At 39.6% G+C, this 25,810-nt stretch overlaps 1 protein-coding gene across 5 annotated transcripts in view; it reads right to left on the bottom strand.

The window, feature by feature from the left end:
* LOC110988155 (alpha-galactosidase MYORG-like) overlaps positions 1-25,704 on the bottom strand; it is a 33,905-nt gene extending 8,201 nt beyond the window's left edge. Inside the window, exons 1-3 of one of the 5 annotated variants that reach the window (XM_087137459.1) lie at positions 25,466-25,704; positions 17,089-17,148; positions 7,939-8,050 (exon numbers count right to left, since the gene is read on the bottom strand). The gene's annotated coding sequence lies outside the window, so the exon portion shown is untranslated. Of the gene's footprint in view, positions 1-7,938; positions 8,051-17,088; positions 17,149-25,089; positions 25,401-25,465 lie in introns of those variants that run through there. The other 4 variants (XM_087137460.1, XM_022251423.2, XM_022251440.2 and 1 more) reach the window with 4 other exon arrangements.
* Between the last annotated feature and the right edge of the window lie 106 nt (positions 25,705-25,810).

Here is a 25,810-nt window from a genome sequence, read left to right as displayed (position 1 = left end):
GTCCCAACGACATACCGGTACAAAGGGGGGTTCATTAAACAAATTTCAAACTTCTCTATGGGTAAACAGCGAATTCACCCACTCATTTTTACACTTTGCATAATATTCTAGAAGCATCCATCAACCCTCTAACTCTCGAGTGAACAGCCATCACTCACAGAAAAATGAACTTTACACACTGTGTCCTCCTCGCAAGCTAGAGGGTAGAATGCAATCATGCGAGCCAGCCAAAATCTCATCATTTCTGCATTGGGGAATTCCTCTGTGGGCAAGACCCTTGGGGCTGCCAGAAATGGCCCCAAATCAGTGTGTTTACGGCTGTGCGTTTTACCTGAATGCATAATGTGCAGATAGAGACCTCAGGGGCATGAAAGAAATATTCCAAAGATTTTGAGGTTGTTCTATAGAGAATGAAATTTTCATCGGCAAACGTCCCCTAACAGCCTAAAAGTCTGTCCTAAACATGTTTCCAATGACACGTAGGTGAATGAAATACATCAGTGTGACATATGACTTACATGTACATGTACAGTATTTACAGTCACCAAAAATGAGCCAAAATGTTCAAAATTCGTTTTAAATTGTCGACATGAAAATTATTCTTTAAAAATGGATGACTTCAAGTTTCATTTTGCATTTCAAAATGTTTGGTCAGACAAACCCCATGCACTGTGCAAGGATGAACATGTTCAGTTAACCGCTACTATTTTAAAATAGTAAAAATATCACTCATTAGTTTCAGAAAGTAATCCTAAACCAACATGGCCAAAATAAATGGGACCACTGCTAATCTGCCTAACATGTACCTGTGTACATGTATATTAAACAATGATGTTTTCAACAGTGAAAATTCATGCAAGACATGTGAGTATGTTGTGTACATGTATGTCACTTGGTTCATGCAATGCACATAGTACATGTGCCATAGCGGTATGACAGCGTAATTGTATGTTAACAATCCTTACCTCCAACAGACAAGAGCCAGTTGATGAGCATGGATTCATTAAAGGGGATGCCATGCACATCACAAGCCATGGCTGGGCAAGGAGAGCTCAAGTTTTCCAAAATGTATTAATTTCCAGCATGGCAGTTTTTCAATCATCTTTGAATTAACCTGAAATTCATGTACTATGCATGTACATGCAGATGTGTACAAACACTGCATGAGAATGATTTCTGAAGTAGCAGGAATACACTGGTGCTGGTGTGTGCATTGTCACACTTGTGACTTTTGGCAAATATTTACACGTGTAAGAGATACATGTGCTTGTATTAAAAAAATTATTTAGTTACACACACATGCACACATACATTTTGTACATGTGATTACTAAGTCCACTGGAGAGAGTCTAATCATGAAAATCTACTTACATGTACAGGTGCATCTGCCTCCTGTTGCCATGGCTACAACCATATGCTTCTTTATACATTTTTGATGAGTTAAGGACATCTGTTGCTGCGTGCCTAGACATTCCTACTTTTGCATGACTCTGCATGCCATCTGATTTTTTTGTCTCACTTCCCTTGGCCAAACTCAGTTCCCATTGGTCAACAATTCCTATGTCAAGGGCTTGCACTGCGCAATGACCCGCAAATACACTGTACCAAGACTTGTACATGTACTGGGACTAAAACAGAAGATTTCTCTGAGATGTGGGAGGGCAGCGTTGGTGGGGGATGAAGCATTAAAAACAATATACATAGATCATCAATGCTCATCACTACTGACGCACATTTGCATGTACAGTGTGCAACACGTACACTTGTCTTAGGCCGAGACATGACAGGGAGTCAAAATGGCATTATAAGTAATGGCTGTTTCCTTGTCTTCCACCTTCTGCAGCCCGGATTCAAATCCCACCTACATGTACAATGTACGTCTACAAGCAGAGTGGGTTTCCAGTCCCTCCCTCATTCCGTGGATTTTCCCCTGAATCAATGAATACGGGGTTTTCCTCCCGCCTCTAAAGATCGGTTCATACCCTACATGTGCACATGTATGTACATGGACATGTAGGTGAGTGGGGAAAATGAGGCGCACTTGACGTCACAAGAAGGTGTAGAGAAATCTCGCTCAAGTCGAAATGTGTTAAATTTGTTACACATTTAAAGCACATAGCTGTACACCCACACTTACCTTACCGGGACATACCTAGTGTGGACATTCCTTTCTTTTCCTGCAGTTAAGAAAACTCAGTGAAAATACTTGTTTTTCCTGAACTGGGTTTAACACGATTTTCAGCTCTATTTTTGTAAAAGGTTTCCCTGACTTTTCCTTTTACGACAGATGACCCCTACCCTAAATTCCTCTAAACTTCTTTTTCAGAGAAAGGGAAACGTCCTGTGGACGTATAAGTCCACAGAACATCTTCCTTTCCTGCATCGTGTGGACATCTTTTGTTCACAAGTCCATACTAGGTATGTAAGGTCAGCGCATTTGATCCGATGTCCCAAACACACCTTTTTGACCGGAAAGTGCCTTGAATGGCTACAAAACTCAGGCATGTTCATGGCATGAGCCATCATACTATAAAGTTGTGTACATCAGGTACACTGGTGAGACTGGCCACTGTTCAGGGATTTTGTCTGTAATGCTGGGGGTATTATCCAACGGACCAGTCAAATGCTTTCACGGTCTGACATTTACATGAAGCTGAATCCCAAATGGTTTAGTACTGTATGTTGTGGTGTATATCCAACCATCATGCGATGAGCATCTGCCATAATTCATGGTACATGTGCATGTACTTTAAGTGTATGAGGTACCACTTGGAATTCCTTGAGTAGGCCTGCCGCATGCACCAAGACTGGACATCAGTACAGTTTGTCTCTCATGGAAAGTGCCCTCTACTATTACTATTATTCAGCTGCATGCTTGCCAGTGCACGCATTGCACACGTGCTGTATGTACCGGTTGACAAAATAAACGCGAATCCAGTCTTGGCCCAAGACTGGTACATACAGTACCCTACCTGTCAGGGTATATGGTCCATGTAACTTGCCCTGCAAACATGTCACCCATTATAATGAAGTACATAAGTACTATACGTCCTTCATGGATGACAGGATGACAAATTAGGTGGTTAGTCAATTTGTCCTTCAGTGAATGCTGCAGAATTGGACTGGTATATTGATTGGGTTGTTTGTCCATGGTCTACCTGTGTGTGAATTAGTAAAGATGGAAGTGAGATATGGATCTGTTGACGGGCATGACTGAAAACCAAGCACTGTAATTTCTCCTAAGGGTACACTGGCCTTTGTTCAGCCAAGAGGAAAATGCACCATCGCATTTTGGAAAAATTGGTGAATCTTGGAAATGTACAGGCGGACACCCAAACAGATAAGAAGTAGTAAATCTGTAATATTGTTTACATTACAAATAAGTAAATGTTGGGGGGAGGGCGATTTGCAGCAAGTTGTGCCAACCTGAAGTGTGTGTCAATTCACGGCAATCATAAGAAATACACAGAAAAAGAAACAGTACATGTATTTTTCCACTACCTCCTTGAAATGGACCAAGGTCCTGTTAGTTCAGTTAATTGTTTGAGATGGGCTACAATGAAAGTTTCAGTTCATACTCCAATGGCTGCATGAAGTTCTTTAAGTGGGTACCACTCCTTGAAGAAAAATGCTTATGGTCAGCTTCAGATAAAAGAAATAGCTTGGATTCCTTTCAAGGGTTCCAGCTGGTAAATTTGGAATAATAACCTAGCTATAATGTTATACCAGTAGCTAAGTGCACATTTTGCAATCATTTTAGGATATACATGTGACGGTATATACATGTAGCTATTTACCTTTTCTGTGCAAAGCTGAATGCCGCTTTTTTTCTTTCCAATTGTTCAGGATTATACGTGTAGTAAATGTGTAAATATTTTCCTTTTGGCGGGGGGGGAGGTAACTGACAGCCGTAATCTACGTATATGTACCGCTCCAAGTGACTTTCAGTGATGTCACTTGGAGATGAACACTAGGATCCGAATCACGATCAGTCATCATTCGTTGGTTTACAGACACTAAGATTCGCCCAATGGATGGTGCAAACCAGCGTTGGGACTACTGATCCCAAACCAGATCTGTGTGAAACAAACAGACTAGCTGTCTGTAATTAGCAGATTCCAACAGCATGATACGTACGGTACATGTATTGATATACCGGGACAACAGAAGTGATGCTACAAACACTCAGTTTCAGTTTTCTCAATAAAATCACACCTAAATTCGAGCACCAACTGGCATGACTGGGCTCGGTTTTCGCTGCTATGGATAAATACCAACAAATGGGCACACGTACATGTACATATACAGTACGGTACCGGTGCATATATACATTTGTACATGTACATGTATATATACAGTACGGTACCGGTGCATATATACATTTGTACATGTACATGTAGCAGTGCATGAATTACCAAACAACGATGCATGCTGAGCAGCCCACTGAGTAAAAACATAGAAAGTTTGTCATGAAAGGTGAGATGAGCCACATGTTGATGTTTCATATCTTCACACTGCCCAACCAGGAGATGTTTGTCTAACTGTCTTGCACCAACACCGATGAACGCTGACAGGATATTGGCGAGTGCATCAGACAGTGTGCATGTTCTAATTACTTTCTACTGGGACTCGTTAAAGGGAAATGTACGTGTACAAGCTGGCTATAACATCTTCTTGTCATCAGCCCTGGGAATAAATTAATGTGCCACGGTATTCCCCAGGGGTGGCATGCGCCATGGGCTACAGTCTACAAATTGTCACACCAATTGCCATCACACAGAGCAACCTAGCTTTCTGAGGATTCTTAATCTACATGCGATTCCTAATTAGGCCCTGGTGATCAGAGAATAGCCTTCTCACATTCCATTTAATTTTATCTGAGATTTTGGAAAAGTAAAACATCCCCATTTTAAATGTACAGCAAAGGCCAATAGCAAATACGTATATTTATCATATTGATGTACATGTACCTAAATTGAATTGAACATCACTTCATAAAACTGCCCAAAAAGTCAACCCTAAAATTAACCCTAATATTGGTAAACTGTCAGTATTTCTGCAAGGAGCCTTCCTAAAATCCATCAATACCGGTATACTTGTAGCACTTCTTCAGTTTCATGATGTTTAAATACATGTACGTTTAACCACTTAACAAAATTCAAACCTCATCTCTAGATTTTGAAGGGGGAACTTTTAATCATTTGGCATTCTCTGTGAGAGCCTTCTGCCCAAAGTTTTTTTTTTATCACAGATGTTGGCAAATTATTTGAACGGGCCCAAAAGAATTGCCTGACAAGGTTTAATCACCAGCTGTTTTCACCCTTGATGAACTACCGGTACTTGTACTAGTACTTTGCAGTATACATGCTCTACAAAGATGTGCGTGCGCTGTTCAGGCACCGAGAGCACTTTTCACAAGACGGAATTCTTTGGTACCCTCACTGTCAATTCATTTGGCATCCTGTCGGTGCTCATAGGGAGACCCACTTGTTCCAAGGGTACACTGTGCAAAAGTTTCACTTGCTGTGGTATGTTCCACCTGCAAGGACCCAGATCAGAATGATTATAGATCTTCCCCAGATCAATAAGGAAATGGAAAACACAACTACATGTAATTGTAACCCAGCAAAGCAAAAAACCGAAAAGGAGATTCAAGCAATGTCTGTAACATTTATTTAAATGTTTACAATAAATGTATACACCATGCACGCAGAATTCTTACAAGGATAATTCCAGAAATTAGGGGTCCATTTTTGTTTTGTGTCCCTGTCTCATCTGACATACGAGTTTGTAAGTTCAGAACACATTTTCTAATTTCCAAGAGTGATGTATTAATGCAAATTACCTGCCAAACAAATTAGTACCACTTTGAAATCAATGACGGTGATATTTCCATGTCAAATAATAAAGGTCACATGTAACAGGGACACAAAAATGTCACACTTTTGGACCCTAATTTCTGAAATTACCCACAAACACGATGTCTTTCAGCTCTCAATGGCTAGAGGAGCAAGCGACCTAACAGTGAGGCAACTTGGGAGAGGGAAGGCACGGGGAGATCCTTTCCCCTGTGGAAGTCTGTGCCCGCCTCATTTCGAAATGTATCCTGTGAATATTTATGTACCGGTACAAGCCATACCATAGTTATGCAGCTTTCTGTGCCAACCTCCCTGAGAAAAAATGCATGCATTCCCGGCTGTCCCCCCCCCCAAATTACCCTAGTTATGCCCTGGTTACGCTACGGCAAAGAACCAAAACTAAATGTCCAAACCCTCCGAACTAATTTTCATAGGATCAACTTCAAAACTAAAAAGGCTGACTTCATCTAATGACATCACATTATATAGCGTCAAACAATGCGCAAGTTCGGGCGTGAACTATAGTTCAACCAGTAGTCAGATGCTTTTTAACAATGCACATGTGCAATTCAGTTACACATGAACAACCCCAGTCGGCCTATCTTTTAAAATATCATCAGTGCTCACATTTCACTGTTGACTGTGAATTTCGCAGTACACATGGTCATTGAAATCTCGTATAGTTATTTTCATGTGAATGGTTCCCTCCTTAATTGATTTTTACATCACCATTTGGGGTTAGGGTTAACCCAAACCCCAAATCCCATCATATTAAAATTGGAGGATTGAGGATTGTTATGGGTTAATTAAAAATGAAATGGGTCACTGATAACCAGCGGTGTAACCAAACCCTGGAGCCGGGTCCCAAATGATGGTAGTCCAAACCATCCATCGTTTGGGCAGTGTTAGTCACACACAGTCACATGTAACTACAGTCGTCGCTCAAACTTGCCCACAATGGGATTGAACAAGAACAGTGCATAAATTGGTATGCATGTATGCACACTATGTATTACTGATACCTGATATACACACGCATAGGTATTAATAATGTACATGTAAACGTGTGACAAGTCACAGCAGCTCTAGTGTTCAGTGCACAAGGTGTGTGTACATGGTTTCCCATTAGTCTAATGTGAAATAGAGTACACCTAATGACAGTTTTCACTGGAATGTGCTCAATTCCCAGTTGGTTCTGTAACACCCTAAATGTAGGTGGGTGCCCAGTGCATACAGAACTGTGCGTTTGCAGGTGTTTTTGAACTGGATACCTTTTCTCTGGATTTGCAATTAGCAGGTTGTTCTGCTAGTAATCCTTGATAATAACTACATTAATGAAGCTCAAACATAAATGCCTCAGCACTTTTTTTTTTTACCTGTACTTAATCAGGGGTGAGATTTGATGAGATGGAAATATCCACAAAATAATGAAAAGCAGCGTAGAGTCTTTGGTTTACATTTGTGTTTGCCTGACGCACCACTTAACATACGGTACCCATTTCTTGTGTTCTACATTGTACCGGTATATCAACTTTTATACGTATTAAACACCACCTTAATAATAAATTCTGGATTTTCCACATTTTGAAAGAGATTGTCTAAAGATCCTGAAATCGGGGGGAAAAAAACAGAATTACATGTACATGTTGCTACTGACATCAGCGGTGAGGTACATGTACCTGGGTGCTTGGCACATGCAAGCCTAGCATAGTGTGTAGAGGCCGGTTCACATTTCCTTCACCCCTCTCTGTCAACACCAAACACACATACATCTACATCTGTACTAACACTGACAGTAACAGAGTCTCAATGACTGTCTATATTTGGGCTGTGTCTCACGGTATGCACATGTACTCAGGATCATCAGGGTTATACCTTTGACTATGTTTGCCCCGTACATTGCCTTAGTCAGATGGTCAGATCAAGTGTATATTGAGCATCTCCACGGAAATTGTTGACTAGCACAGATTATGTGTAAACTCTTGCGCTTTCCACACTAGTCACTTGTTGGCAAAGCACTTCTTAAAGTGGAAAAAGTTAGATATTATACAGCATGTACAATGACTAACTTGATGCTTACCAAAATTTGTTTGAATAGCGATGAAGATTGATTCCCAGGCTCAACACTACCATCCTTGGCACCATGAAAGATCATCCCCTAGCAATCTCCTCTGATGGACAAGCTGCATCAGCTGGAAGAAGTTGAACAGAAATGATTCAGCACTAGTTACAGTGTCTTCAGGGCTGCATGCAAGTGTCTTGGCTGTAGCTGCTACGAATCCAGAGGTGAAGGTTTCTGCAAGCAAGCGCATATCTGGAACATGTACTGCGCACAAACCAATTGAACTTCGTGCTCAACCCACTGGATCCAGAATGGCTGCAACACTATCGCTGGCCATCCCATTGCATCTGAAGGGGAGACCAAAAAATTCCTAGGGTACATGTAGCTCACTTTGTGAATTACTTTTTTTAATAATTAATTGAAACTGGACAACTGCGTGACGAAGGATGGAAATGCATTTCTGTCACCTTGACAATACGGCGAGTTGGGTGTGGGGATGATAAGCATGGGGCTATCTTCATAATGACCTGAGAAAACAAAAGGCGGTCCACTCAAGGAGTACAGCGACTGGTACATGTAACAGATGCTGCAAATTTTCAGTCTGCAGTTATTTTCAGAGAATGGAATTTCTGTTTGACAACAAGACAAAGCTTTTTTCAATGTGTAGTTACTAATGTTGCAATGAAAGATTTTGAGGTAGAACTTTCAACTTGTCTAAATAAAATAATAACATAATGCTAGTGGATATCTGTATATAGTGCACATAGCATACATGTGCCATTAATTCTGATGCTCATGGCCCTGTTAACTCCAAAAAACCAAACAGATTTAACAAAGAAGCAATCAAAACGGAAAACAAACGCACAAACAAAAGCAACACAATACATGCAGTTAGCATTAAGAAAGCACGAACAAGCCATTAAGTAAAGACACAGAAACAACAGACCAAAGAGACTTCCATGCGTGGTACACACTGAATGTACGAATCACATGCATTGGCATTGGAAGGCGTGGTGCTCTACTGGTATATCACCCTCAATGAAAAACAGAGAAAAGTTGCCTGCAGACCCCCCCAAAGAATAATGATCAGAGTACAGATTGTTAAAAATACAGGAAATGAAAAGAGACAAAAAAATGAAAAGAACATTGTAAATAAGGAAAACTATTGTGGCTGTCGTGGTAAAGGAGTGCTTTCTACCTTAAAGTGTTGTTGCAAAAGTTTTTCTTAGACATAACTTTTCTGCAACTTTGAACTCTTTCTTCAAGGTAGGAAAACTCTTTCTCCTATTTGGTTAAATGCACTGAAAAGTGCACTTCTTTAAACACTTAAAATTATCCACGCTCTCTTGGAAAACAGCGGGCACTGTCACTGTGAAGTCATTTTGGGAAGACATACATGTAGTGTAGTGCATAGGTTTTCTGTTCACACTGTGAACCCAGAATTTACATGTACACATGTACATGTACTTACCAAAAACATTTCTGAGGAAAGGACCGATGCTTGCTTATTGCTATGCAGTGTCATACACATAATTAACAATGAATCAGCAAAGAAGAGAAAATTTAGTCCAGCAAAATCTACAAAATACAGGACTTTTTTTGTGTACAAACCAATGTTCCATTGAGGTATTCTTCCTGGGATGACATCACAGTTTCACTCATGAATATGGAAATATCATTTTTTAGCATAAAAACAAAAAGGCAGTAAAATACCCATTGAAATAGTGAAACAAAAATTGGAAATGAGGTTAACTGAGACACAAAGGTACGCTTTGCAGGTTTGCATTAGAGCATTTTGATTGCAGCTACCCTTTACATACTGTTAGTTCTTACAACTAAATCCTTCAAGTATTTTATTTCAATAAAAAATAAAATTTGAATAATTTTAATAAAATTATTCAACTTATTATCCCACTATTTCAAAATAAAATACGGATTTGGGTTCTTTCATTGGTTTGGCTAAAGCGACAACAGTCCAATCTGAAATTTTTAAAGAGTATAAAATTCACAAATCCACAATCCTTTAAACTCTAGAGGCCTGAAATGCCCCTTTAGGGAATCAATATAAAATCCCCAAAGAAGCCAAGACACCATGGCTACTGGCACATGTACCTGGGGGCATGGAGGCCATTCCGTCCTCCATGCTTAGGGGAAGGACACAACACGGCTGACTCACTTTTCCATTTTCCATCACATCCGACCCCATGCGCCATGATCTCTGCAATATCATTACTTATTTACTAGTGCTCTATATACAGGTACAAGAAGTAAGAACGCAAAAGGCGTAACCACTCAAGCAGGTCACAACCCACATACTGTACAGTTGCCTGCCACAGAACTTGATGAATGTTTCATGGTTTGACTAATAAGTGGTCTGATGAAGTGCAGGTTTAGCAGTGTACATGTACCTTAGGCGCATTAAGAACAACTTTGTTGTAGGGCAAAGCTGATGGAAAATTTGGGAGGGGAGGGAAGAGGAGGAAGGGGCTTGCTTTGTCCTCTAGAGGTGTTATTTCTTTCTTTTTTTTACATCGTGTGCTTTGTTTTTTATTTTCAAGGGATTCTTCTTTTCGCTTTTCAAGGGCATGGAGTACACTGAATTTTTTCCCCGAAATTTGAACATTTTGTACCCGTGCAATAAATGTAATTTTAAACTCGGTTAAATGCATTTTTATTGTATTTCTGTCACTATCGAAATATATTTCAAAGTTGTATGCTAGCGGCATTGAAGTTGGAGGCCTTTGGGTCAAAGTTTTCAGGTAAACCTGTATAATTCCGCGCAAACTGAAATGTGCTACTGGTTAATTAATTTTGGTTCTATTCAGCTGCTGAGTAAGATAATACTTTGAAAAACAATAAACTGAAACTTATCACTCAGCCATCTTTTAATGCCACGATTTGGTTTAGTAAGTTCTATACACCGTAAGCCTGTGAAGAAACTTGTGACTGTACATGTACATGTACCGTACATCTGTAACAAAGTATTTCTCATATTCCCGTGGTATACCTGTACATGTTCTGGGTACATGGATGTGAATCCACCTGCAAACTTGTGCAGAGTACCCATACCTTCATACCGACACTATACAGTGTACATGTACATGTACATATATGTACAGTACTGCATCTTGAAGAAAAAATGTACTTAACCTGCATCAAGATGGAAGAAAACCCATTACAGTAGGTCCTTCAGGTGTCTTGTCTTGTAATTGGCTCTTGAATGCAAATTTGCTTTGCTGAGTTACGAGGCAACCTATGTGTACATTTATAGTACAGAGCTGAGACCCCTGGCTGAGCTGTAGCGCTCCCTCGCCACTTGACGTCCCTTGCTTCTTGTTCTTGAAACACTGACATGCATTAACTTACTTCCCCTTAAGACGGTCATTGAGAGGACATGCAAAAAGAAAAAAAAATTTGTGTGTCCAGGCTCCATGGTGTATCTTCAGAGCAGAGTAAAGGTTGGAAATTCGTCAGAGCAGAGTGAAGGTTGCACACAAAACAAAACAAAAAAGAAACGGAAATGAGGTACATGTACCAGTATTTGGGCAAAGTTCAAGTCACAAATAAATGTACAATGTACATGTACATGTACCAGACACATCATTTCTGTAGGAGTAAAATAAATTACATCTGCATGTAAGACTTAAAAGTTCTTGTACCACTTCTTTCAAAAAATACATTAAAATATTTACTTGGGGGTTTCGTAATGTGGGTAAATTTGACGGTTGGGTCCTAACAAAGGGTTTCTCACTGACTTATTGCTACATGTACCGGTACATGTATACATGTACCCGGTACCTGCACAACAATAAGTCACTATGAAAAGAAAGCCAATTAAGGCCAGCAAAATATTTAAAATGAATACCATCTGCAAATGCAATGTTCCCTCACGTTCTTTGATTACATAAACTTTCATGTGAAACTACGGTAGTGAGGGTACCATATGCAGTGAGTATATGTAGTCTGGTTAGCGGTTCCCGCATTACCTTATTCGCCGCTGGGACAGGACCGAGTCTGTTATATAAGCCCTATCACTGATTGAATTCCCTGGTAGCCTATGCACAAAACGTATCATGGTACCATGCAAAACTGACAAAAGGAGCAGAATGTTCGCTCTTGAACTTCCCAAAGCTCTTCTGTCTCATGCGCGGAGCGTATCCAAGACAGAGGTATGACAATGAGGTTTTATTTCAGTGACATCACAGTTCTGTTCATAAATATGAAAATGAGGTTAACTGAGATACAAATGTACAGTTTGAATTTTTGCATTGGAAACTGCGTTGCAGTGAAAAACACCAGAGTTTTTCTGTCACCGAAAAAAGTTTCATAACATTTTGGTAATGCATGTCTCACTGCAACATTCAAATAAAACTGACTGGATATCTACTCAGTGCACATACAAAAAACCCACCTTGAAGGATATCATGATTTGGAGTTCATGCAGACAAGAATACGAAACGTGATAAATTTGGTCATGTTTTCACTATGAAACACTCATGAAAGTGTACATACACTGTCCAAAGGACACGAACAGATGCATTGAAAGCATGCATACTGGTGCATGTAGAATGTGCATTTTAGATGCTCTCATACAGAGCGCATGAACAGCTTGGAACTTGCGACTGATTTGGATGAACACACGATTAAATTTACCAGACTGGCTTGCAGCCACAAATTAAATTTAGTGTGGACTGAGACAATCAACAAATTTAATCAATAACAGGAGGCATATCGTTCACTGTACTGTAAAAGGTGCGGCAGGTTCCGACCAAACCCCCCCTCCCCCAAAAAAAGTGAGGCATGTCAGTGAACAAGGATGACTTGAGAATTACATATTTCATGGAGAGTAAATTCAGGAATCACTAACTACCAGAACCACATACGATATATATGTATGTCATTGATCTGCACAAAATGCAGACTGTATGCTGTGCAAAGCTTACATGTACACGTACATGTATATATGCACACATGTAGGCCTACACGTGTACCGGTAAATGTACATGTACGTATTGCCCAAGAGAATTACAGTGACTCTGTCCCTAAATGTCAATCTGTCAAGTGCTCTACAAATCACCTACACTGTAAATCCCAACTCAAGCAAAAATAACACCACTTTCAACAGATGGAAAAGAAAATCAACATCTCCAAGCCAGACTACTTTAAGCCAGCCGCAGACAGCCTGATCATTTCAAGACCGGCTTAATTTCTAAGACTGCCTGACTGCACTGAAAAGTCCAGCATGCACGATGTACATGTACGTGTATTGGTAGGTACCGTACTGTAGATCACCGAACAGCAAAGAGACCCCATAGTATGCACACAGGTAGCTTTGAAACAGGCTCCAGATTTCACATACACGTACATACTACCGGTGTATGTATGTGAAATGAATCAGAACCTGTAAACTCAACATTCATAATGTATGTGCACACGGAAATAAAGGGACCCCACAAAACAAGGAGCAACTTTTACAGGTTGACATCAAGAAAAGGTACAGGTATCCATTAACACAAATGTGCAAGATGAAAAGAATAAATACTGACGATAAAGCTACGTATATATTCTGACATAGACAGATACATGTACAGTGCAGTTCGAAGCATAGTCCAGAACTTTACAGCTGCAGCTGTAGTCTGGAACAGTCTAAGCCATGAAACATGCTCGGCTCGGCTCCCCAGAGTGATTTACTAGGAACCATACTCATTCACACAAATTCCAATACCATATGGTAAACTGTGCACAAAAACTGTTGGACTCTGTTTATTTTGGGTATGCCTGAACCCGTGTTAAACCACAAGCAGTTTAGGGGTACAGTACCCAGTGCCACAAATTCACACACTTTACTGGTGTTCAATTCTGTGTGGTTAAGGAAGGTTAGGCTTAATATTGTATTCAAGATTATTTTATTTCATTTTTACTTAATCTTATACCTTTATTTGTGTTTCTGTAGGACTGCTTTAAGACTTTAACTGACTTGATTTATTTGTATTAATTTTGTTAATTTTGTTAATTTTGTTAAATAAATAATATGTTTGCATCCAGCTCGAAGTTCATCAAGCTTATAAGGAAAAAATGCACCTGAATTTAACAGTCCATGATATTGATACTCATCTGTAATTGTTGGAAATCTACCTTGGGTTTTTAATATTGTAGACCTCAACTGTTAAACCAAATCAATACGCAGGATGAGTCATATGCAGACTATGCATAATTCCCTCTTCACACAAAGGGATGAACTTCATTCTATAGATCCCTAGTGAGATTTTAGAACAGGTAAAATGCCCTAAATTCTAGAATTCCAGATTACTAGTACATGTACATCCATCTTCCAAAACTTACAAACCAAACCCAATAGATGCTTCCATCCCCCAAAACTCGCACCTGAATTACATGTATTTTCATATCAAAATATTCATCAGACATTCTGGGCAGTGGTGCTGAAATGTACCGTAATTGACTGGAAAGTATTGGACTCACCTGTATAACACTGCATACATTTACTTTAACATCTACCAACCATTCTTGTCCTCAGCTTTTCTTATTACAACCACAGAATTGTACCATTCTGATGAACATTCAGCACGAATTCCACAGGAGCCTGCCTGTGAACAGATGAATCTATCGTGTAGTCCCCCTTCCCTTTTGGACAACTGTATCACTGGAAGTTTGCTGGATAAGTAAGCAGCAATTCTCAGGATTTTTTTTTCATAAAAACATGCCGATCAGGAAGTCTTCTTTTCCTTGCATTGGGAATTCTACATGTGTGAATGAATTATGAATCTGTGCTTGTTCGCACGAGTTCAACTACATGTATCTCATGTGCACCAGAGTAAATAAGAGACACAGCAGACGGAAAACACATCGAGCCGACAAACGGAAACATAAAACTTACCAATGATTAAATTTGTATGACAGGGAAAAGTTCGTGTAATCAAGCTCTTGCATGATGGATATGGTCAACTTCGACTCTCTGTGGGATATCCCACCTTCCACAAAATGCGTAGCTCCAATTCCTCTTCTTGACAAGAAAATAAGAATGTTCCATTTGCCACAAGACACCTTAAACCTGATTGAAAATGTCACTTACTCACTTCACATTCCCCTGGGTACAAACCCATCAGTGTATTCAATTGGGAAAAGCATCGCCTTTTTCCCTGACTTGGGCGAGTGTTATTTCACTTACATTACAAGTACATGTACATGTACATGCAGCGTGTTCAATCTCCAGTTTAAAGAACCCGCAGCTTAAAGCACCTGATATCGGTACCTGACATGTCACTTTTTAAGAGGTTACATATCACAGCAGCTGCTGTCAAGAGCATTCCCGCATGCAACATTCATAACAAGGAAAAAGTCATATTCAACGTTCATTCAATCAAACAATAAAGGCTAAATAATATTCGGTGTCCATATCATATCGCATCTGAAATATTTTGCACTTTTAAACAATACTGGCTCAGTGTGTAGCGTCATATGTACCAGGAAGTGTTGTAACTCGTTAAAAATAACAGCTAGAGGCAGGTCAGGTGGCATTCTTTTTTTAATAAAATGATCTACGAACAACACTTTCAGGAGTACTAACGCAGATACATGTATTTTCAGTAAGTCCAATAAATCACATTCAAACTAAAGTTCACCCTTTTTTTTCTTTATTTACTGCCACTTCCAATTTCAGATTTTCCCAAAACTGCATAAGGATTGTGCCATCAAAATAAGGTAGGCCAAAAAAAATGAAAGAAAGCATACGGTACCTTGTTTTGCCTAAACATTGTCACATACAATGTAACAGTCTTCATTTTCCTTCTCCATCCTGTTCAATTTCTAATGACTCTAAAGTTTATTTCCAAGAAAACGTCTGTAAATTTCACAATATGTACAAGTTCATGTACCGGCACTACAGTCATGACAATTCCAGTGACAATCACTCTGGAAATACAGGTATCACCAAAGGAAAACGGAATTCCACTCAGGTTGGAAATTTGAGACTGGAAATCAATTCGTCTGATGGAATGAATTTCACTGTAAACCACTCCAGACTCAAGTTTCAGCTGGGAGTGAAATTTGGCCCTTGGAAATCTGTGAAAAAATTGTGATAAACTTTGTGCAAACATTTCTAATTTGTTAACGTCACTACAAAACAGAACATCAACTGATAAAAAACTTCCTCAAATCAACCCTTGAGAATTGACATGACAAATCATACAAGCCAAACGAACTGCACACATCATTTGTGGATGCATTATGCTTTTCACACTTTAATTTCAAAGGTTTTTTTGAAGGCTTCTTCTTAGTAGGTATGGCAGCCCTTCAAACTGCAATTTCAATGCCTCAAGTGTTATTTCAAGGGGGCACTGACCTTTGACATCCAATCTCCCACCTGGATTGAATAATTTGCAGAATTTTAATTATTGGGAAAGACCTTTTAAGCTGAATGTTGACAGACACAGTACCATTACATGTGGTGTTATGACTTGTTAGAGTTACATGTACAACACAATAAATGCTTGGACATGTGTAAGTATCCCTGCATAATTTATTTTTACAAACTTTGAACCAAATTTCATTGATGGCTAGTTTACAATGTATTACTGTAACTTTAACGGCCACGTGGACTATGGAATTACAGTATATGGTGAACTCCGAAGAGCTGCACCAGTGATTTGAAACACGAGTACCGGTAGTAAAATTTTATGAAAGTGTTGAAAATGTGACAATGTTCCTAAAATAACCACTGTCCCATCTGGCCATCGTTTTTGGAGAATGCGGTAGCCCAATGAATTTTTCAGTGGCCCAGGGGTCATGGGACCACCGTTAATTTCGACCCCTGATGGTACATGTACGCTTGGGCAATCAGTTCTTGTTTAGTCTACAAATTCTAGGAAACCATGCCAGGACTGCCAACTCTAACGCCTCGAGCATGTGAGTCACACATTTCAAGTTAATCTCATGCTCTTACATTAGACATTTCACCGATATTCTCATGCTAAAACAATGTATAACATCTAACGAATATGAAACAACACTTTCACATCCTTTCTAGTTCTGAAAAACACAAACACTCTGAACCACGTACTGTGAACATAAGATGGAAGATGATGCCGAGATGGTGAATGGTAAAAATACATGCAATGTACCAATGAGTCAGAAATGCATATATACATGTACCTGTAAGTAACTTCAAATGCAGCTGTACATGTACATGTTCATGTGTGTAACACCTGCAAACTGTTAATCCAAAATTAATTGAAACAAATCCAAAATTAACTGATCTCCCCCGGTGCAAATCCATCCTTGGAAAAACGTTAATACCCTAATCTTAAAATGATTCCCCACTCATTATTTTGTAGGATTGTTACTGCTTTTAAAAACCCTCAGATTATGAAGTATACGAGAAATACTAGAAATCAGTTCTAAACATGATGGCAGTTTGCCCTACTCATTCACGGTGGCACATCTTGATGACTATTAGCAAATGGGCTTGAGGCAAGCAAATCCAAAATCTCATGCATAAACTACCGCCATTTATGCTCAAAACATGAACGTTGCTCAATCTTCACACTTCAACAGCACTCTTGAATTGATTTTGTGGAGATTAAGCAAGAAAATGCACCGAGGGATTGCTAAAACAAACAGTCTGGGCGACAGGGTGCATCTGAATGCTATGTGCCACAAGCCAGAGAATTAATGATGTGGAGGGCTGCCGGTATTGAATATTGATTGAGTTTCAGCGGGCTAAATATAGCAAAAACTCTAAACCTACTGGTACAACAGAGATATCCTTTGAACTTGTCCGAAACTTTTCTTAAAGGGTCTAGAGACTCGAGCAGAATTCTGCTCTCTGAAGCTGCTGCAATTTCACAGGTACATGTACATGTACACGTAGAAGGGAAAAACTATTGCTTTCCCAAAAGGCAGTTGCCTCTTAATTTATGGCATTTTGACATCCGGTGACAGGATATGCCCAATCCAACTTATATTACACATACACACATGTACATGTACATGTAATTTCTAGTGTTTAGGCTCCTACCGGTGGCTAAGTTACATGTACTAATACATACATGTAACTCACCAAACTCCTGATGATGGACATGTACATGGATGTATCTGTATGTATGTACCGGGTACATTGTACAGTATCAAAAGCACTGCCAAGAACATTGATATGGAGGCTCAATACAACATTCAAAAAATTCCAAATTCTTTTTTTTGAACCAATCAATTTAACAGTTTCCAAATTTTTGGCACACTCCGTGAATTTTTTCCGTCCAGCATGCAGTCATTTTGAAGAAATAGTGACAATTTTGAAAAAAAAAAGCTGTGCACGTACACTGTTACTTTGCAAGGAGGATCTGAGGTGCTGTTCGAAAAACAGAACTTTTCACAAAAATCATCAGTTGTTTTCGGTAGCATTTGCTTGGGAAAAATATGGAAATGAAGTCAACATTGTCAAAAATGGTACTCAAATATTTATAGAATTTACCTCCTTTGTATTACACAAGGCAGGAATAAAATAAGGTTTTTGAAGAGTCTTGAATAATTGACTCGGTGCATACATGTAAATCCAGCTTAATCCTCCTAATAACTTCCATTTTGAACCAAAACTAGTTTTAATTTTTAACGTTTGAAACTCTGTTTTTCAGCTTATTTCTTGTGCATCTGATTAACTTGGGATGTGCAGTCTTCTCATTTTTATTTTCCTTATTTTCTTTTTAACTCTAGGATATTTTGATTCTTTAAATTTATGTTCTTTATTAAGTTTCCTGTAAAATGTTTTTATTCAATACACTGACTGCAATTCAGACTTAATCTGCGTCAAGCTGCAGTAGCTGTTTGTGCCAGTAATAATCCAAATGATAAAAAAGATCCATGGTGATTTGAAAATTTAATATTCAAAAATTGCAAACAATAATAACTACACTTGAAAAACACTACAGGTCTGTGCCTGATGGTACATGTGAAAACTGTGTAATTTGAGCTCAACATTAAATGTATACAAATACGTGCACGGGTAGGCATTCACCACATTCAGGGGACAAGTTCTTTTGTTAGGGAAATTTGAACCGAGTTGTGGGGACATTTCCGAGTCCCACAACGTTTTTGGTCCCCACAACTACATGTACGGTGCGGTAGGGTATGTACATGTACATGTACTATACACATGTAACAACCCTTAAATTTGTGTCACAGAGTCAATTTATACTGATCCCATACATATGCCAACTACTGTACATACCTGTAGCGCATTAGTTTAGGCTCCAAATTTGAGCATAAAAAGAAAGCTTTTTCAATCCAGTGACATCGTCCCCAAGGCTGTCACACCTCCCATTACTCAGTTTGCCCCAGGAATGTACTGACAGCTGGGGGGGGGGACTCTGCTACAGCCCTCCAAGGCAATTCTTTTTTGGCTTGAGTTCTTTTTAAACCCTAACCATTCTGAATCCAACAAGCATGCATGATTTCAATGGTCCCTAGGGGGGTTAAGGGTTAATTAATAATACAGTGTTCAACAGGACAAATTTTGTTATCCTGCATGTACGGTACATACTGTACGTGGCTGTATTTAATTTCCACCTCCCCTAAGAGTGTAAAATTCTGCACCAGAGTTTCGCCTCACACACCAGAAAGATGTTCAAAATTACAAGAAAAGAATTGTTCTCATTAATTTTTTGCCCTCTCCCCCAGCATTTGATCCTTCCCCCCTCCCCCGGGTGGTTCTACCCTACATGTAGATCTGCTGGTGGAAGTAAATGAAATATCCTCCCTCCCCGGGGCCAAACCAGCCTACACCCCTGGGAAATATTAAAACAGAATGATATCGGAGGGGGGTTTTAACAATGTATCCTGTTCTATCAGATATATTGGTATTAAGTTACCGTAGGCAAAAGGTGTCAGTTTGTTACCATGGCAACGTACATGTAGGAAGCTTTACCTGATCCTTGCGGAGTTAAAATTTCAAAAGACATTTCTGTGATGGAGGGAAACTTCCAGAAAGAAAGCACTTAAGTTAAGGTCACCACTTACTAGCACCGTCTGATAGAACAGCATACATTGTAAAAATTTGTTCAGACTGTCAGTCAGTTACTGTACCCAAGGGATTACTCTAAATCCAGCACACTGCGATGTGATTAGTCTGTCCGATTTTTATGTCATGCGCATTCCAACTGCATGAATGCACAGGTCTAAAGACCGGGTATTGACTTCTTCAAGTTTATTTTGGAAAGGCTATAATTTCCTCCCGAGAACGATTATTAGAAAAATCAATGTTCATGACAATCTGTACCGGTACTGTACATGGACGTGTATCCGCTGCGCTTCTCAAGGGAACGGCATCATGGAAAGACATACCGCAGTACGCTTAACACACTGTACGTACATGTACAGTAGGCCAGCGCAATTAAGTTTGCCCATTGTTACCCATAGTCTCTAGTATTAACACACAATATTGATTTCAATTTCAAAGGCATATTACATGATACATGCATACATGTACATGTATGGTACATGTACTGTACACTGTGTACATGTACCTGGTACTTACTTTTGTACACATCTACATGTACATGTGTATGTACCACGGTAGTACCTGTAGGGGGCCTAGTAGGCCCCCTACAGGTAAGAGTAAGCCCGGCCTACTCTTACATTTTTCATTCTGAGTTTCAGTTAATATACTGGTGAGATTCAAACTTAACCAAAAACTAGTTTTAAAATGACTTCTGTGAAGTGGATTTTTAACCCTTACTGTCCTCAACCCCAAAATTTAATACAACTTTTTGCACACTCTGGAGACGAAGGTTTAACATTTACAAAGTGCAAAACTGAATGTTCATTGCTTGCCACACACATGGAATGTGTACCACACAAAAAGCAGTCACCGCGTTCAGGGGGCAAGTTTGTGGGGAGAATTTGAACTGAGTTGTGGGGACATTTCTGCGTCCCGACCACGTTTTTGGTCCCCACAAAACAGGTGAAATATCGAGTGTATGTCCCCACAACTACGGAGCAGGAGTTTGTGCACTAGTACGTGTACATGTACAACTGTATGTGTACGTGAACAGAATTTTTAATTTCTGTGACAACAAGAGTCTACAAACTGTAAGTAAGAATTTCTATGCACAAACTTGCCGATGAAAATTCAGAAAAAAAATGAAGAACCAAACTCGACCTTGTACCGATATGTACATGTCAGTTAATGTATGGCACAGGAAACAAACTAATCTTATGTATTAACTTGGAAAGCACACAATTTACAATGTACATGTACAATGTAGCTCCACGCTTCCATTACAGATCCTGACATTTTGTGTTGTGACACAGCTCTGGGTCCGCACACTGTACACAGACATATTCAGCTCTCTGGCCACACTCATGCTTTAGGGTCCCTGCCAATTTCCTAATTGGCCAGCCGCGTGGATTTTTTCTTTCCAAATGCAAAATGAGATGAAAATGCAAAAACGTCCACTAATGCATCAAAAAAATCAAATTACTGTATACGCATAAAGGTCTTCATGTACATGTACAATGTATGTACACGTACAGGTGCTGGAACTTGCAAGTCAAAACTTCCATCTTAGGCCAAAAAATTTTCCAGTTTCTGGTCAGGGGTTGGCTTCGAAAGTGGTGCAGCGACAAGGCTTTCTTTACCCTCACTTTTTTTTCCTAAAAATGACGTACAGTACATGTATGAGTAACATCATCACTACATGCGCATGTACTGGTATCGCCACTGCCAACAATGAAATACCTGTACTCGTAGACAGGCCCCCTTGCTATTTACTGTTTAAAAGCATTTTCAGCTTGTAGATGCACACAGGGCATAAGACCCCCTGGTTTGTCCAGTTCCATGATGCAATACAGAGATGAGGTCATCTGAAAAAAGTGCCCGACTAAATGTATGGGGCCTAGAGGGACTCCTTTACTGTACATGCATGTGCATGTATTATTCAACTCTTCCCCATCTAAAACACGTTAAAATTACACAGTAGCTGAGTTCTAGTCGATCAAGCAAGTTTGGCAGCTTTTGGACTTATAAAATTACCAAATAAAATAATTTATTTTGCCAATGTGCAGGTCTACCGCGACGTGTTTGCTGACCGGAAACCAAAGATTTTTTATGGGGGGGGCCTTAAGCTCTATGAGTCACTACATCTCCACTTTGTGATCTCCCAAGATGCATTCATAAAGAAGAAGGCCATCTTGAAACAACATAAAAAGCCCCATCACCTTTTTTGTCTCTAAACTCCCAAGTGCTAAACAATATCTTCTTGGGCCTAACTGTGTGCCAAGTCTTGACTTTGTTAAGTGCTATCTTGACTCTTGTGTAAATTTAATGTTCTCCCTCCCCTGAGTTGATTATCCTATGAATGCATTTTATTCAAAGGCAAATCAACTCAGGATGGAAAACAATAAATTTGCACAAGTTTCAAGATTGCACTGAACAACTTCAAACTCTAGTCTACAGCAGGTGCCAGTTCAATCTCAGCTCAGCTCATCAGGAGATGTACAATGTACATGTGTTATGCTAAATTTGACTTTTTACATCATGTCATTGCTTTCAGATAGCTAACAGGTAACTGTAGGGAAATATCAATGGAATCCAGGCCAATTCTTCCAAAATATCCTTGTCTGGAACTAAGCCTAGCACTGCCTAGTTCTGTTTATTTCATGATGGACTGAACATGACATCAAATGAACAAGGAAAGGGTGCATAGAGTGCATTTGTGCACATGTATCCACCAGAGACCAGTTTTTGAGGGAAGAAGACTTTTCCTTTAATTTGAAAAAACAAACTAGTGCAAGATATCAACTAATGTCCTAATCACTTTTCTTACGTTACATGCAATTTGAAAACAACGATCCAAACTGGAAGACCTTCACAGCTTTAGCCCGATGGAGTGATCTCCGATGCTTTAACGAACACACCTTCCGTCGCTGACTGTGACCTATTTTCGAGGGCTGTACAGCGGTAAAGTGTCAAAGTGAAGCCATGCATGAAATAAATGTTTGTTGAGGTGTAGCGCATCTTGTGCGACTTCATCTTATCCTTTATTGTCGGAAGCCGTATTTTCCTAAATCAATCTCTTTTTTTTTACTTCACAAAATATTGAAATGATTGCAGGTGTTTCTTTGCTTTCAACTCTAACGTTTCCGTGTTTTATGTTTTTTCCCTCTGTCCTATGTTTATTTTTCATTAAACATGCAATTAATAAATTGGCAAATGTTTTAAATTGAATACACTTTTACTTATTTCTAAAACTGAAACAAACAACATGCTCTAGTACTTACTGTGGAGATTATTTCAATTAACCATAATTTACTTCGCAAAATAATAAATGAGTTTGAACTGAAAAACATGGCTCATATTTTTCCCAGGGTAATCTCCTGACAAAAGAAGGAAACTGCATTGAGAAAATTTACTCCTCTGTGGGTTGGAAGCATGGGAGACTGTGACTAGGTGTGACAATAAAATATATCCCTTGCCAGGAGAGGACGACACTGCAGCAGTACTTGATGTGTGTCCAGTGCAAGCAGTTTTCGAACATTCACTGGCCCCATGATGTTAAATTGATGGAGTTTGCAAGTTCATTGGGTGGAAATCAGAGGAAAACACAGCACTTGTCACTGTCATCAATCTCTGAGTCGCTGTCATCATCATCATCGGTGGTGGTAGCGCTCTGAAGCGATGTTGTGTTCTGGTGCAGGAGCATGACTTGGCTCAGGTTGCGGAGGAGAAATCACACAAGGCTTCTTTGGTTCATTCACATCAACAACACACCAAAATGCTTTGGTAAGCACTGATGGTGACTACAACGTAGTTCCTGTAGACACTTGCCCCAAACTGCAGCACTAGGCTTGTACAAATTCTGCAAGATGAGAAAGTAACACGTATTTTGCTGTTGGATGTCACATGTTGGTTGTATCTAGGGCCTAATGAACATTTATTATAATCTCTTTTTTGTCAAAATATCCATCCATTTTTTATTTTGTAGGCCTTAACTGTAACCCCCCCCCCACAGTCACTTTACTTTAATATTTGTTGAGAGAATGAAATGAAAGAAAAAACCTACATTTCTGAGAATGTAAGTATTAATTTGGATGTTTCATATGTATGCAGGAATTGAAAATTTTTGTACAAAAAATAAGCTTTGAAACATGTCAACTCATCCCTCCAAATGTGAGGGCAAAACGATTTGCCAGGCAGTGAGAAAATGATATAAGGAACATGTCTTTTCCAAGCACCCGTTCCCTTCCCGGCATGCTCAGTTGTCAGTGGAGTCATGTGACTTCAGTCATACACGGACAGCAGCTTTGAAACACTGTAATCTGAAACTTTAAAAGAAACTGTAATGAATAGTAATTGCCCCTGCAACCTCCATGGTTTTTGTATCTTGTAAACTAGGCCTAAATACATAAACTCTAGATATTTACAAGTGCAACTTACCACTAAAGCCTTAACTTTCCACATTTTTCAGCCAGCGGGGAGAAGAGAAGATCTTTAGCAAGTCTGAAGGTATTTTACGTCACTAGAAGTTGTTTACATTGCACAGCACAACGCAGAAGGTAGGGCATGTACATGTACATGTAGTAAGGATGCAAAAATAGGGCCCCTCGAAATCTGGGGGATCATTACCATTAGCACCCTGTTCCTATAATAAGGAAACAAAGTGAACTTTCTCAAACTAACATTTTGACCTTAAGGAACAATTACTCAATCCTAAAAGGCCTAGTTTAGGTAAATTTTTACAATATTTAAGCAAGAAAACTTCCTAACCCCAGTTTGGCAAAAGACAACAACTCAGTCGAATCACACCATTTTCTCTTCCGTCTGGTTACCCGACTCAGGCTTTTTGGATACATCGAAACAAATATCCATCCAGGTCAACGAACCAGACTACATTCGCTTATTTGTCGTTCACAGCTCTTCGCGGTACGCTGCAGTTTTACCTAAAACTTTCCCTCAAAAACCAAAAGCCTTGTTCTGTTTTCTTTCTGATATGAAAGAGGACATCACCAACAACTTGTTTAGATAAGTCATTTCAAAAAGTAGAATTTGCTCCATTATTTTTACAATACTTAATAGGAACAGGGTGCTAAAAGTAATGAACCCCGAAATCTGGACCTCCCACGATATATCCATGTCATTCATCATTCAGCAAAATGCATTACACTCTCGGCAGCCAAGCCCTCAATAAGGCTGTACAGTCAGTACATGTAGCTCAACATGTCGGCTTGCCCTTACGACTTAAGCAACGATGCCACAAAGCAAAGGGCTCCAACTTCCAGGGCTAGGCAGTGAAAAACAAAAAGCAGGTAGGCCCTAGGCCTGCCCCACTAGTGTGGCACGGATCACTCCTGATTTATCCTTGTAAATCAGGAATGATCCGTGCCACACTAGTAGTGGGGCTAGCCCTAGGCCTGATCCAGCCCTTATTGGCAATTTGCAAATGAGTGACTGTTGGAGTTAATAAAGGTAGGCCTGTATATGTATTTACACCCATGACAACATCAATAGAATAATGATATTCATAGGGGGTCTACTCACAATCAGTGACCACAACACCGTTGTCAACAGTCAGTGGTATTCATGAGTTTCCATGTCTCATGAGCATGATGAACACGTGCGCACGTAAGCTTCACAAACACGACAAAATGTCATCGATCATCAGCGCCACCTGGCCACTGTTTCGAGTCACTGATCACACTGCTCGAATTGAACACAAGGGCGATAATCTAACGGATAAACTCCTAAGGTACATAAAGGGGAAATATGGAAATATCTCTACATACATGTATTTGCTCCCAGCACTCGCCGACTGTGCATGCAGAAAAGTTTTTAATACTAGTAAGATTAAGGTTTATCCGACTGCTAGAGGGCGCTACTGTCCAG

Source organism: Acanthaster planci, linkage group LG05 (assembly GCF_054643075.1).
Source record: "Acanthaster planci isolate LZ-2023a linkage group LG05, COTS_SCS, whole genome shotgun sequence".
NCBI lineage: Eukaryota > Metazoa > Echinodermata > Asteroidea > Valvatida > Acanthasteridae > Acanthaster > Acanthaster planci.
This window is presented reverse-complemented; position numbering and strand designations above follow the sequence as displayed.